Here is a 15,900-nt window from a genome sequence, read left to right as displayed (position 1 = left end):
TACATAACTACGCCCTTGAAATACCATGGGCACAGGGGAAGGGGCACAATAACGGCACACCCAAAATACGGCTTAAAACATACTAGGGGCTGCCGGATTCTTTTTTTAATTTTTTCTTACTTTTAGGACTCCATACTTCGGACGACCTGTTCGGCAATTCGACTGCCGCACAAACGATGCAAGATCCAGGGAGGCAGACAAGCCATGCCGCATTATGGAATCCCAGGTGGTCTCTGTTACGAGCGCTATACCTGTTTTAAATACAATTCCGCAGCCCGCCCCTGGTCAGGACATACTGAATAGTCCAATATCTTTTGCTTACCGCACCATTTGTATCGTTCGGCTTTGATAAATAGCCTCTCTATAAAGAATGCTTAGCTTTTTGTCTATTTTTTGCATTACTCTCTTTTATATATGTTCATTAATGACATGTTGCACCCGTACACTATGGTACGGCAAGTACGCCAGGGGCTTCAGTACCCTTTAATATGGTGTGAGAAGCCCGTACACTTTCACAAGTGCGGCACCCCGAACTTATAGCACTATATGCATCGGCTCCGAATCATGATTTGGGTCAATAGTTGGGTTTGCCCGGCTCCTATGTTTTGGTGCCTTACGTTCCGCTATATCGGCTAAGGTAGCACTAGGAGAACCACTGCGATTGTGCCCCGGTTGAGCTGGGTTAAGCACCTCAGTGGAGAAAGCTAAAACTGACTGTCATGATAAGGCGAGAGACCGGTCGCTGTTCGAGAGGTTTTTTGAGTCCCTAAAGACTTATGCCGCTTCGAGCAAGGAGCTGGATAACCCCAGCCAAGGCGTGGATAGCGCCCCGAACTCGGTCTTCCGAACTAGGGGCTTCGCCGAAATTTAAAATTATAAAGTTCTATGGCTAAGTGAGAGTGTTCAAGCATTATAGTCCGATTTCCTTGTTCGTCGTGCTGAGCGCCTCCCTCGAAGGACCCAAACATGGGAAAAAGAGCGCACAGGTTTATCACCGAACACCCCAGCACTAGTGGCATGGGGGCAGAAGCCGACGACTGGCCATCTCTCAATTTTTGATAAACGGCCGCACAGAAAATAATATTTTAAATTCAATAAGCATTGCTTAGCGCATATGAACAAGTTTTTAGCGCACAGGATAAAATCGAGCGAGTTCATTCAAAAATTACATCCTTGGTACACTCATCCGCTATAAGGCGGGCACCCGCAAGAACATCCTTATAGTAGTTCTCGGGCTTGCGATGCTCCTTCCCCAGCGGCGGCCTGTCCCTAACAAGCTTCTCACCGTCCAGCTTACCCCAGTGCACCTTTGCACGGGCAAGGGCCCTACGGGCACCTTCGATGCAGACGGAGCGCTTGATGACCTCGAGCCTTGGACAGGCCTCCACTAGCCGCCGCACCAGCCCGAAGTAGCTCCCAGGCAGGGCCTCTCCTGGCCACGGCCGAACTATGAAGCCCTTCATGGCCTGTTCGGCCGCCTTGTGGAGCTCGACCAGCTGTTTCAGCTGGTCGCTCAAGGGCACAGGGTGTCCGGCCTCAGCATACTGAGACCAGAACACCTTCTCCGTCAAGCTGCCCTCTTCAGCTCGGTAGAATGCGGCGGCGTCGGATACGCTGCGGGAAAGATCTGCGAATGCCCCTGGAGAGCTCCGGATTCGGGTAAGTAACAAGTAGTTTACTTTTATATTTCTGCTTTGCATAAAGAATGCCTTACCCGCTGCTATCTTTTTCACCTCCTCCAACTCTTGGAGGGCCTTTTGGGCTTCGGCCTTGGCAGACTTGGCAGTCTCAAGGGCCGCCGCGAGCTCGGACGCTTGGGTCTTTGACTCAAGCTCCAAACTCTCATGTTTTTTCATGAGAGCCTGAAGCTCTTGCTGCACCTCGCCGACCTGAGCCCCAAGTTTCTCTCGCTCGGTGCGCTCCGCGGCCGTTTTCTTTTCGGCCTCAGATAGCGCCTACTTGAGGGTCGCCACCTCAGTCGTGGCCCCTACAATAAGCAGTACAATCCTGTTATTTTTTGCAATCACGCCTCTCTATAGGCACCTTTTTCTGTAAGGTATTTCTTACCTTCTTTCTCCTCGAGCTGCCGCTTGGCAAGGCCGAGCTCTTGCTCGGTCCGCTCGAGTCCTGTTTCAGGACACCCACCTCCGCAGTCAGTGCGGCGGTGGATAGCAGCGAAGCCTGCATTCGCATATTGAATCTTTATTGTTAGACTCCTGCGAAATTTAATAGATCCTCTATTCGGCTTTTCTTTCCGAACACCAAACAGAGCATCAGGGGCTACTGTCTATGCGGTAATATTCTTACATATTTTTTACTTACCTCGAAGCCTGTTAGGAGGCTAGCGCAAGCTTCACTCAGTCCGCTCTTGGCGGAATGAACCTTCTGGATCACCGTACTCATAATAGTATGGTGCTCCTCGTCGATGGAGGCGCCTTCAAGAGCCTCCAGCAGATTGTTCGGCACCTTCGGTTGGACGGAGGCTACCGGCTCAGAAGGCTTGCTCCTCTTGGAAGGAGTTCGCCTGCCGCGGTCCGGAATAGTTGAAGATTCCGGCACGGTGTCTGGCTCAAAGCCGGACTTGGAGCCCTGGGGGGTCTTGTCCCCTTTACTCCTGGAGTCCGGGAGGTTGCCTTGCGGCTCCTCCAGGACCACCTCCTCCTGCCCCGGAGCTTGTCGCGATGCCACTTCGGCGTCATCCGCGATGCGGGGGGAGACAGCTGGCAGAACTGAGTTCATGTCCGATGAATCCAGGGAGGCGCTCGACGATCCGTTGAGTTCGGCCCGGGGCGGGCTGCATGATTACATTCGACATTAGGGAAAGCTGTGCAACAAAAGGAATATCATGAGTTACTCTGGTATCCGAACACTTACGATTTCGCTGGACGCCTGGCTCTGTCCGGCCACTCCTCTTCGTCCTCGTCGGCGTCGAAGGCGTAGTCCGGCGGAGGGGTTTTCCTCTTCTTCGACCCCTCGGCCTTCCCCCTTGGGGCGGCCTTCCTTTTCTTTCCTCCCCCCGCTGGGGGGAGAGCTTTCTTCTTCCTCCTCGTTTTCACGGGAGGAGGGCGTCTCGGACTCGTCAGATGACGAGTCCGACAACACTACGTTGCGGGTACTCTTCCGAGTCCCCGTGGTCTTCTTCTTCTTGACCTTCTTTTTCGGCACCACATAAGGCGCCGGAGCCAGCAGCTTCACTAGTAGAGCTGGGGCTGGGTCTTCGGGCAGCGGAGCCGGACAGTTAATCGGTCCGGATACCGCTCGCCACGCCTGTCAAAGGTAAGGGAGTTTAGATCCCGCATAGAGTTAAACTATGAAAAAAGCCGAACATCCTGTAAAAGGTGAAAATGGCTTACCTCTCTAGCGTGACACTGCGAGCTGTATCCGTGGTCCTCGAAAGCGGATGCGGGAGCCTCGGCACCTTTGATTAGCGCCTTCCAGATGTCTTCATACGTCGTGTCGAAGAGCCTGTTAAGGGTTTGGTGCTGTGCCGGGTCGAACTCCCACAAAGTAAAGTCCCGTTGTTGACATGGGAGGATTCGGCGAACAAGCATGACCTGGACTACATTTACAAGCCTGATTGACTTGTTTACCAGGGACTGGATGCATGTCTTGAGTCCGGTCACCTCTTCCTCGTTACCCCATGATAGGCCCGTCTCTTTCCAGGACATGAGCCGCGTGGGGGGTCCGAATCGGAACTCGGGGGCTGCAATCCATTTCGGATCACGTGGCTCGGTGATATAAAACCACCCGGCTTGCCACCCCTTTAGGGTCTCTATGAAGGAGCCCTCGAACCACAGGACGTTGGCAATCTTGCCCGCCATGGCGCCTCCGCACTCCGCCTGGTTGCCGCGCACCACCTTGGGCTTGACGTTGAAGGTCTTGAGCCAGAGGCCGAAATGGGGGCGGACGCGGAGGAAAGCCTCGCACACGATGATAAACGCCGAGATGTTGAGGATGAAGTTCGGGGCCAGATCGTGAAAATCCAGGCCGTAGTAGAACATGAGCCCCCGGACGAATGGGTGAAGTGGAAAACCCAGTCCGTGGAGGAAGTGGGGAAGGAATACTACCCTCTCATGGGGCCTTGGGGTGGGGACAAGCTGCCCCTCCTCGGGAAGCCGGTGCGCGATGTCTTTGGACAAGTATCCGGCCTTCCTAAGCTTTTTGACGTCACCCTCCGTGACGGAGGAGACCTTCCACTTGCCTCCCGCTCCGGACATCGCTGGAGAAGGTTGAGGTGGGAAGTGCGGGCTTGGGCGCTGGAGCTCGAGTGCGCAGGAGATGGATAGGCAAAGGAGGAAGAAGGCATAGGTAAAAAGGTGGATCCTTATCCCCTTATATGGGCGGATGCGGTTGTGCGTCCCCACCTGCCTAATAAAACTCGCTTGCCTCCCAAGCACCGTGGTAAATGGCACGGTTAGGGTTACCCATGTCCGTATTGATGAGAATCCCGTAAAAAGGGCACACGATCTCTGCTTTGACAAGACGTGCCGAGGAAGCCGCCTCGCAAAACATGCTGAGGTGGAAAAGTAAAAATGATTCGAGTAAAGGACTTGGCCGTAGTGTGATAGTGCACTGCGGAGTACGTCAGCAGATTTGATTTGTGTTAATATTATTATTCTCTCTATGGCAATATGTGGAAGCTTATTTTGCAGAACCGGACACTACTCTTGGTGTTTACAAATCTTCTATGAAGGACTTGGAGGAGGAACCCGCCTTGCAATGCCGAAGAAAATCAGCGCGCCGAACTCGTCGTCATTGAAGCCTGGTTCAGGGGCTACTGAGGGAGTCCTAGATTAGGGGGTGTTCGGGTAGCCGGACTATACCTTCAGCCGGACTCCTGGACTATGAAGATACAAGATTGAAGACTTCGTGCCGTGTCCGGATGGGACTTTCCTTGGCGTGGAAGGCAAGCTTGGCAATGAAGATATTCAAGATCTCCTACCATTGTAACCGACTCTGTGTAACCCTAACCCTATCCGGTGTCTATATAAACCGGAGGGTTGTAGTCCGTAGGCAATCAACTCCATACACAACAATCATACCATAGGCTAGCTTCTAGGGTTTAGCCTCCTTGATCTCGTGGTAGATCTACTCTTGTACTACCCATATCATCAATATTAATCAAGCAGGAGTAGGGTATTACCTCCATCGAGAGGGCCCAAACTTGGGTAAAACAAAGTGTTCCCTGCCTCCTGTTACCATCCGGCCTAGACGCACAGTTCGGGACCCCCTACCCGAGATCTGCCGGTTTTGACACCGACAACGAGAAACTCCGGAATGGTCTGGAGATAAAGTTTGGTATATGGGATAATAGTGTTTGGTCTCCGGAAGGGTTCCGGAATTCACCGAATGGAGTTCTGGATGTTTCCCGAAATGTTTGGTACGAGAACACTATATTTGGGCCAAAGGGGAAAGCCCACAAGGTTTTTGGAAAGCACAAAAGGGAGTTTTGCGGAGTCCAAGGGCCAGACGCCAGGGTCCCTGGCGTCTGGGTCCAGACGCCGAGAACCCTGGCGTCTGGCCCTGGAGTCCGAGAAGGACTCTTGCCTTTTGGGTGAAACCGACTTCGTGGAGGCTTTTACTCCAAGTTTCGACCCCAAGGCTCAACATATAAATAGAGGGGTAAGGCTAGCACCCAAGACACATCAAGAAACACCAAGCCGTGTGCCGGCAACCCCGCCCCCTCTAGTTTATCCTCCGTCATAGTTTTCATAGTGCTTAGGTGAAGCCCTGCGGAGATTGTTCTTCACCAACATCGTCACCACGTCGTCGTGCTGCCGGAACTCATCTACTACTTCTCCCCTCTTGCTGGATCGAGAAGGCGAGGACGTCATCGAGCTGAACGTGTGCTGAACGCGGAGGTGCCGTACATTCGGTACTTGATCGGGACGGATCGTGAATGTGTACGACTACATCAACCGCGTTGATTAACGCTTCCGCTTACGGTCTACGAGGGTACGTAGACAACACTCTCGTTTCTATGCATCACCATGATCCTGCGTGTGCGTAGGAATTTTTTTGAAATTACTTCGTTCCCCAACAGTGGCATCCGAGTATGGTTTTATGCGTAGATGTTATATGCACGAGTAGAACACAAATCAGTTGTGGGCAATACAAGTCATACTGCTTACCAGCATGTCATACTTTGGTTCGGCGGTATTGTTGGATGAAGCGGCACGGACCGACATTACGCGTACGCTTACGCGAGACTGGTTCTACCAATGTGCTTTGCACGCAGGTGGCTGGCGGGTGTCAGTTTCTCCAACTTTAGTTGAACCAAGTGTGGCTGCGTCCGGTCCTTGCGAAGCTTAAAACAACAGTAACTTGACGAACTATCGTTGTGGTTTTGATGCGTAGGTAAGAACGGTTCTTGCTCAGCCCGTAGCAGCCACGTAAAACTTGCAACAACAAAGTAGAGGACGTCTAACTTGTTTTTGCAGGGCATGTTGTGATGTGATATGGTTAATCACTACAAGAAATATGTCAACTTGTGACCTTGACTATTGGTCACTGAAAGGTCATTGTTTTTCATTTGTGACGTTTTTGTGACCAAAAACAGAAGGTCAAAGCTGGCGGTCGTAAAGTGAAATTAACGACCTTCTCTCTGAGAAGGTCATAGACGTTTACGACCAAAATATGCCTATTGTTTTGTTTTGGTCACTAGCAACCTCCCCAGGCCACGTAGGCATCCGGCGTGGCAAGCTGATGTGGCACAAGATTCAGCCTGGTCCGATTCGGCGTTTTACATGGGCCGAGCCCATTAATTCAGCCTTTTTATATTTTTTTCATGTCAATTTTTGGTCGATTTCATGGGCCTAGCCCAACATTATAGCCTTTTTATTTTTGGGTTGTAGCCTTTGTTTCTCTTTTTTAATGCATGCCAACTGTCAAATTCTGGTAAGTGGGTCCCAAATGTGACGTTCTAGTTTGTGGGACCCTACTGTCAAGGTCATGTTCTTTCATATTTCAATATGCAAATACAGAAAACAGACACAATACTTCAAATAGCAGCACGAAGCAATCTGCTACATCATATAACACACATACAGCCCAAGTGTATCAGCCCAAGTCTATAACATGAGTCTATCACAGGAGCCCTACAAGTTCTGCTACATCATATAACAAACAAAAAGGATCATCATTATTCCAATGAAGTAGCTCCCAGAACTAGGACACATACAAGTTCTATTACAAGGACTTCGTTACTCCCAGAACTAGCTCAATGAGGTAAAACTATGCTTCATCCAAATTTTTTGTCCTGAATAAAAGGCCAGCATCTGCACATTGTAGAACAAAATGTTTAGGAACAAAATAAAAGTAAATCTAACAGCAAAGTATCAAATAAAACAAAGTATTAAAAATTACTATTATTTAGTTGGAAGGTACGCAATACCATGGTTTTAATTTAACAGAGTTTTTTAGAGTATTCAGAATATAGAGCAAGTGTTTGGCTACAACACAGAATGCTGTAAAATGTGTTGACTAGCCCTTAGGCAATCGCATCTAGCTAGCCGATGTGGCAGCAATGCAAACACGAGCTGGCTAGTTGTGTACTGTTTCTGTTATGTTAATCTAGCGAAGCAGGCTGGCTAGCCCTTGACATTCAGGTCCATATTAACCGAAGCATACATAGACAATAGATTTTGGCATGCTAGAATTCTTACTGCAAACAAGATTGTTTGTCCAGTAAATTATTCGTTAGGAACATCTCAAGTATACAAGAAAAAGGATAATGATTCATTATCCATATGAGGGTGACCTCTGTGGTGCAGTCTATTAAGCACGAGTACATTAAGAAACCCCGAAACAAAACCCTAAGCAACAAGATATCAAGCAGAGGCACACAATTCAATGTATTTCAGGCCATGGGGGCACCAAACTGTATAACCATGCATGCAAAGGAAGCAAACAGCACAAATAATGGCATTTAACAAGTGCACCAATAGTTGCAATTAAGGTAAACAAGAGCTGCATAGCAGAGTGCAAGAGAATGACAGCATAATTCTTGCTTGCTGCAATCTAAACAACATCACCACAAGTTCTATGATGCATCCAAACTTGTGAATTTGTGCACAGATCCAAGCATGATACTACGTGAGCCAGAAGTGTGCTGCAGATTGCCTTTGCTAGGGACACCTAAATGCAGGAAGTGTGCCACAGACCCAAACAATATCACGGACATAAGCTAATCAACGGAGGAAGAAGGAGGACACCGGGACCTAACTTGTACATGAAGATGCCGCGGTTTGCAATCAGCCCTCCTTCTCCGACTCCCACTGCACACATGAGGTCTTCCAGGGATATGTTGTTCACCTGATCACCACCTCCCTGCATGCCACACACACACACTGTGCAAGTTAGATTACATACAGATAGATTGTGTTTCTAATGCCCAGCCGCCACAGGCCGTTGTTAGTCAGCAAATTATGATCAGGGTGGAACATACTCCCTCCGTTCCAAAATAGATGACCCAACTTTGTGCTAAAGTTAGTATAAAGTTGGGTCATCTATTTTGGAATGGAGGGAGTACAAGATAAGCAGATAACATCTGTAACAAAATAATATAGAAGGAAACAGTGATGAAACTTTGAAGGTTTTTACACGTTTGGAAGGTTTTATCTGCTTATCTTCACAACAAATGGTAAATTAATGCCGCGGCATCCTATTTGCATCCATTCTGTAGAACAAAGAAGTGATATAAAGAATTTCAGATAAAAATGACACCCTAATAACTATATAAATTTCTGCTGGGTGGGGGGATAATCTAGAAATATACCAATCTGAACACTAAACCAACATGATATCTGAACATTCCCCTGCCGAACTGAACTCGTATATGGAAATACAAACCAACAAATCAGACGAACATAGCAATTTCTGCACACTCCAGAGCAGGTGCTACTGACTAAACCAACCTATTTCCTCTAGTATTTCACAGAGATTACAGGTCCATACACAACAGCGGCCTGATTCCCTTGGCAAGGCAAAGCACTACAAAGAAGTCGACCTAGGTAGTACGCGATGGAACTAACAGAACAGGTGCAGAGCCGATGCTACACAGACATTACAGAGCGGAATCGACCGGGTTCAGGTGGATGAATCGACAAGGGTTTCTCTGAGTTTAATGGATGACAGCCACTAGCTTACTGAATTAACAAACACACCAGCAAGCACTTAACTTGACAGGAAGGAAGGAAAATGAAGGACGGGAGATGGCATACCTGGTGTACGAGACCTGTACTGCAGCTCATGCCCGGTCCTCATGGTTGGTGATGGAGGAGGTCGTCGGGTGCCTCATGCGTGCAGGCGACGACGACAACCTTGGTGAGCCGCCATCACCAGCATGCATGGACCAGCCTATGCCCATCAGCCGCGCGAGGGCTTGACGACGACCTGCGTGAGGAAGAAAAAATATAGATCACTCTGTCCATTCACAAAAATAAGGAAATAGGTGAAAGCTTCTGCAATTCCAACTTCACAGGAAACCTCTCGCCCTAAAGGATCATGGAAATTGGAGAGGTCGCTCTCTTTTAAAAAAAGAATTTGGAAGTCAAAGTGTGCTCAGTTAGGTAGATGCATGATGATGGTACAGTGGTCTCAGTTTTTTTCCTTTTTTCTGAAGTAGTAAAAGTGTGTTCAGGTATTCTCCTCAAAAATTAAAAGTGTGTTCAGGTAGGCACTCGAATGAGCCATCCATCATGTATGTGATTGCAAAACCCAATTGGTATTACTAGCATTTAAGAATTCACAAGTTGAAGAAAGTTAAGAACCAGCAAATCAAACTACGGGATTCATACATACAGAGTTTGCAGGTTGTGACTGACAGTATCTGAATCATGCTCATCAGCATCATCAGCAGGGCATTCACCAAATGTTCAGCCCCGTGAGCAGACAAGAAATTACAAACATGCAGATTTGCAGACAACTCTGAATTTTTTAGTTGGTGTTCATTTGGTAACGAACAAGTAAGAGTGTTGTGGAAGCACAGAGAATCAATGACAGGTTAAGCTGAAGCAACACGCACTGGATTTGTACAAAAACATGCATATATTCTTGCACCATTTTCCTTCTTATGAACAAAGCCCTCTATTCTTCTTCTTCTGCTAAGCTTGTAGAAGATATGGCACATAATGGAAGGCACAGTACTCTACATATGAAACAAACAGAACTCCATACTACATGCATAAAAAGAGTAACCTCTAAGGCAGTAGTATATGCAGAGCCATGATTCTACTGTAGGAGATAGACTAACAACTTTTTTTCAGAGGCATACTAGTAGGCGAAATGGAAACCCTGCAGTCACGCTACGAACCGGTAGCTGCAGGAACCTAATTAAGCAGTTTGCAAATCACGAAGTGGCTAACCACGAAGTTGCAATTGCAAACCCTCGCTCGAGACATCCGTATGGGACATGCATACTCTGACAGAGAAGAGAACCCCCGGATCCAACACAACAAATCCTAGCAGGAAAGGAAAGGAAAGGATCACGAGATGCAGACCGCTTACGATGGCGATGGCGAGCGGCGAGGTGAGTTCTTGGCGTCGCGTGGCGCGGAGGAGTAGCGAGGCCGCCATGGCGTTTGGGGGCGGGGAGCGACCAGCGACGGAGCTCTTGTCGTCCCCTGTGCTGCGCCCATGGTGTCCCGGTTCTTGATCGAGGACGGCATCCTGGATCTGGGAGGGAGAGAACATGAGGTGAGGAAGTGAGGGAGGGTTGTGAAGAGGAGGAAATGGAGTGGAGGGACGCACCTGAGTTGCCGGACCACGTCTGGCGAAATCCTAGTGACAAGAAACGGTCGCGGGAGGCGCTGGAGGACGCACGCGCCGAACTGGGAGAGGTCGAGGTCCGAATGAGGCGAGGGGGTCGATGGTGATGCCGGTGACTTTGAGCTCCAGCACGCCCTGGTTGGAGAAGCCGAACTCCTCGAGCGGGATGGTGGTGTGCGGGTCGGCCTGGATCACCGTCGACCAGATCTTGGACGCTGCCAAGGGTGCGAGGTCAGACGGGACGGTGGGTGGCGGCGGCGATTTGTGGGTGGGAGGGTGCGGTCGATGTGTGGGACGTGCGTGCCGGATCTTGTCCAAGGGGAGGATGGAGCGGAGGGGAGGGCATCGGAGGAGGACGGATCTGGATCGGGGAGAGGGGCGGCGCGAAAGGGGTCTGGATCGGGGAGAGGGAGACGGCAGTGCTTGACCTAGGGTTTCTCGGGAAGGAGGGAGTTGAGGGAGGAAGGGAGAGACGCTGGATCAGTAGGAGGCGGACGGCTCAGATCGAATACAGTGGGGTGATCCGTGTGCTGCGTCCTGATTGGTTCGAGAATGAAATATTAAAAATTACTGTTCTTAATGTTAAAAACAAGAGAGGTTTGTGAGGCAGCTACCGAAAATATTTTGCAAAATGGCATCACTAAAATTTTCACTTAAGTTAGACCACCTTTCATCGATGATCATCAATTTGATTGCATTTCCGATCTTTCTGGCTATTTTGAGAAACGGCCAATTCGGCAAGAAATGAGTCAAATTTGAACTACAGGTATCTTATAGTTTGCTATTTATTTTCTAAAAAAATCATTTTTAGATACAAAAGTAGCTATTTCATCATAGACAAACCAATAGTTTTGCATTATTAACCACCTAACTAAGAAGGGTCATGCGGGCAAATTTGATCACATTTTGAAATCGGCATAGGAAATTCACAAAAAAATGAAAAACCTTCGCATTGTGTGATTATACATCTAAAAGGATGCATCTTGGAATGGCAAACAATGTTGCCTAAGGAAGTTTTCATTTTCTTTGGACGAAAAAACCATTTTCCATTTTTCGAGTGCCCAATAGGAGGTTTTTTGTGAAGGACCTCCCAAATAATTGTTGCAAAATTGGACCAAATCATTTTTCTAAAATACTAGGCCATATTTAATGGAAATTGACCAAATGGTTGGGTGTAAAAAGTTTTGATCCACCTCTCGTGAAAAAGACAAATTCCCGCCGATTCAACAGGAAGCGGGTCAAATTTGAACTGTAGCTAACTCGTAGTTTGCTCTTTATTTTTTTCCAAAAATCATTTATAGGTACATAAGTATCTATTTTATCAGAGAAACACCAAAAAAATTCCAAGATTCAACCACTAGCTAGGAACGGTCATTCCCGCCGTTTTGACCGCATTTTGAAACAGGCATAAAAATTCAAAAAAAATCAAAAAATTGTGAAACCTTCGCATTGTGTCATTATATGTGGCCAAGTTCCTGGGAAAATAACAAACTTGTAATATGGCAATTATTTTAAAAAAGTGTTCTCAGAAATGAGCTATCACGTGTGGAGATCAATGGCTTTCAAGCCAAATGATCAATCTTATGGCCACATTCATGGCACAGTTTGTTCAAATGATCTCATATTGCGCACAAAGGTGCATATTGGAATGGCAAACAATGTTGCCTAAGGAAGTTTTCATTTTCTTTGGACGAAAAAACCATTTTCCATTTTTCGAGTGCCCAAAAGGAGGTTTTTTTGTGAAGGACCCCCAAATAATTGTTGCAAAATTGGACCAAATCATTTTTCTAAAATACTAGGCCATATTTAATGCACAATTGACCAAATGGTTGAGTGTCGAAAGTTTTGATCCACCTCTCGTGAAAAAGACAAATTCCCGCCGATTCAGCAGGAAGCGGGTCAAATTTGAACTGTAGCTGCCTCGTAGTTTGCTCTTTATTTTTTCCAAAAATCATTTATAGGTACATAAGTATCTATTTAATCAGAGAAACTCCAAAAAAATTCCAAGATTCAACCACTAGCTAGGAATGGTCAAACCCGCCGTTTTGACCGCATTTCGAAACGGGCATAAAAAATTCAAAAAAATCAAAATTTTGGGAAACCTTCGCATTGTGTCATTATATGTGACCAAGTTTCTAGGAAAAATAACAAACTTGTAATACATCAATTATTTTAAAAAAGTGTTCTCAGAAATGAGCTATCATGCGTGAAAATTCAGGGCTTTCAAGCCAAATGATCAAACTTATGGCCACATTCATGGCATAGTTTGTTCAGATGATCTCATATTGTGCACAAGGGTGCATCTTGGAATTCCAAACAATGTTGCCCAAGGGAGTTTTCATTTTCTTTGCACGGAAAAATCATTTTCCATTTTTTGAATACCCAAAATGAGTTTTTTTGTGAAGGAGCTACCATATATTTGTTGCAAAATTGGACCAAATCATTTTTATAAAATATTAGGCCATATTTAATGCATAATTGACAAAATGGTTTGGTGTCAAAAGTTTTGCTCCACCACTTTTGAAAAAGACAAATTTCTGTCGATTCAGTAGGAAGCGGGTCAATTTTGAACTGCACCTACCTTATTGTTTGCTCTTTATTTTTTCCAAAAATCATTTCTAGTTACATAAGTATCTATTTAATCATAAATACTTGGTTTGGTGGCGATACGTCATGGTTTGGATGTGGCCCAGGGCCCCAACTCCAAAGCGCGTAAACTCGCATGCCCGCCGTGTGGTCGCCGCATGACCTTGGCGTTGACATGCGTTCTGGGATGCTTAGGCATGTCTAGTGGGTTGGGAACTCCCCAGGTAGGTGCTAGGAAGAAAATTACAACAGAAGAATCTCACGAGGAGACTGACCTATGCTCAAAGATGAATTAGCAGCCAAGTGTTTGATTAGCGGTACGGGAAATGCACATGGCCAATGGGCGTGAGTTTTGGCTGAGGATGATCATCTACTAAGGAGAATGTCTTCACAAATTTTTAGCTCAAAAGGAGGATCCTAGGTGGTACTTGCTTTGCAAAGTACCACGCTGGACAAAAATATGAATGTTGAAGCTGGGCTCAAAATAATGAATGGGTTGAGCTGAAATTTGGTGGAGGATGGTTATTTGGGCATAGGAAAGCATTGTAGAAAATTGATACCATTTGGACATACCAAAGTAGTGCTTCCTTCACAATGCTCTTCTATGGACAGAAACTTGGGAAAACTAGTGAGAGAGATTGGATGAATGAAATGAGCTCAAAATTGGTGTAGGTAAGTTAAATAGGTATGGTCATGCGTTGGTACATTTTCAGATCATTTGGGTAAGCCTAGCTAGTACTTACTTCACAAAGCTTCTCTCAAGGTAGAAACTTTGGAAATTTCCTGAGAAAGATTTACTAGGAAAACTAAGCTGAATATTATCATGTGGCAATGATTTGGGTATGGAAGAGTGCCCAAAAAGTTTGAGGGTAATAGGAGGGGTCTAGATAACACTTGCTTTGCAACGTGCCAATTTGGCCATAAAATATAAATTGAACCTAGGCTCACATAGATGATTTGACTGAGCTACAATTTGGAGGAGGGTGATAATTTGGGCATATGAAGGAACTGTATAAATTTCATATCATTTAGATATATAAAAAAGGTACTTCCTTCACAATGCTTCTAGGTGGACAAAAACTTTGGAAATTTGCCGAGGAATATTTGCTAGGCAAATGGAGCTGAATTTTGTCATGCGGTAATGATTTGGATAGGAAAGAGTGCCCAAAAATTCCGAGGGCAATCAAGAATATATAAATAGCACTTCCTTCATAAATTGTTGTTGTGAACAAAATAGGAAAATGAATATTGTTGAATTAGTTTTGAACTAGGCAAGGAAGGATTTTTACATATTTGATGAAGGTATGACCCAAAGAATTTATGAGATTTTTTGGGAATTTTGGGAATGACAGAAATATAGGTTGCTTCACAACCTAGGGCAAAAATTGACACATGGGCATGACACATAGGCAAAACTGATGAGGTGGCACCAAGTCATACCAATCCACCACAATTTACAAGGTTATGACCATCTATGTTGGTCATGATCAGCTAAAAATAAGGCAGTGGACTAGTGTTGTGTGCTTTATGACCATTTCGTGTAAGGAAATTATGACCTTTCTGACCAAAATGGTCGCAATGGTTTAGGGTTTGGAGCCCCCCGAACAGCTTTTGACCAATTGGTCTCAAATGGTCATAGATCTATGAACAATTCTTCCAGGGTCACTGACAGAAGGTCACTAGTTGACATATTTCTTGTAGTGAATATGTGATGCTATATTTTGTTGTATGAGATGACCATGTTTTGTAACTGAGTTATCGGCAACTGGCATGAGCCATATGGTTGTCGCTTTATTGTATGCAATGTAATTGCCCTTTAATTGCTTTACTATATCACTAAGTGGTAGCGATGGTCGTAGAAGCAATAGTTGGCGAGACGACAATGATGCTATGATGGAGATCAAGCTGTTGCGCCGGTGACGATGGTGATCATGACGGTGCTTCGGAGATGGAGATCACAAGCACAAGATGATGATGGCCATATCATATCACTTATATTAATTGCATGTGATGTTTATCCTTTATGCATCTTATTTTTCTTTGATTGACGGTAGAATTATAAGATGATCTCTCACTAAATTTCAAGATAAAAGTGTTCTCCTTGAGAATGCACCGTTGCCAAAGTTCGCCGTGCCGAGACACCACGTGATGATCGGGTGTGATAAGCTCTGCATCCATCTACAACGGGTGCAAGCCAGTTTTGCACACGCAGAATACTTGGGTTAAACTTGACGAGCCTAGCATATGCGGATATGGCCTCGGGACACTGGAGACCGAAAGGTCGAGCGTGAATCATATAGTAGATATGATCAACATAGTGATGTTCACCATTGAAAACTACTCCATCTCACGTGATGATCGGACATGGTTTAGTTGATTTGGATCACGTGATCACTTAGATGATTAGAGGGATGTCTATCTAAGTGGGAGTTCTTAAGTAATATGATTAATTGAACTTTAATTTATCATGAACTTAGTCATGATAGTATTTTGCAAATAATGTTGTAGATCAATAGCTCGCGTTTAGCTCCCCTGTTTTATTTTTGA

General features: G+C 46.1%; 1 long non-coding RNA gene across 1 annotated transcript; it reads right to left on the bottom strand.

Annotated features, from left to right (window-relative positions):
• Positions 1-6,993: 6,993 nt before the first annotated feature.
• On the bottom strand, positions 6,994-9,452 carry LOC125534801. The gene is made up of 3 exons (XR_007294542.1): positions 9,222-9,452; positions 8,225-8,328; positions 6,994-7,277 (listed from the first exon to the last, which is right to left on the bottom strand). It is a non-coding gene; the product is annotated as an uncharacterized LOC125534801 (long non-coding RNA).
• Positions 9,453-15,900: the final 6,448 nt, after the last annotated feature.

This window comes from Triticum urartu, chromosome 1, assembly GCF_003073215.2.
Source record: "Triticum urartu cultivar G1812 chromosome 1, Tu2.1, whole genome shotgun sequence".
Taxonomy (NCBI): domain Eukaryota; kingdom Viridiplantae; phylum Streptophyta; class Magnoliopsida; order Poales; family Poaceae; genus Triticum; species Triticum urartu.
This window is presented reverse-complemented; position numbering and strand designations above follow the sequence as displayed.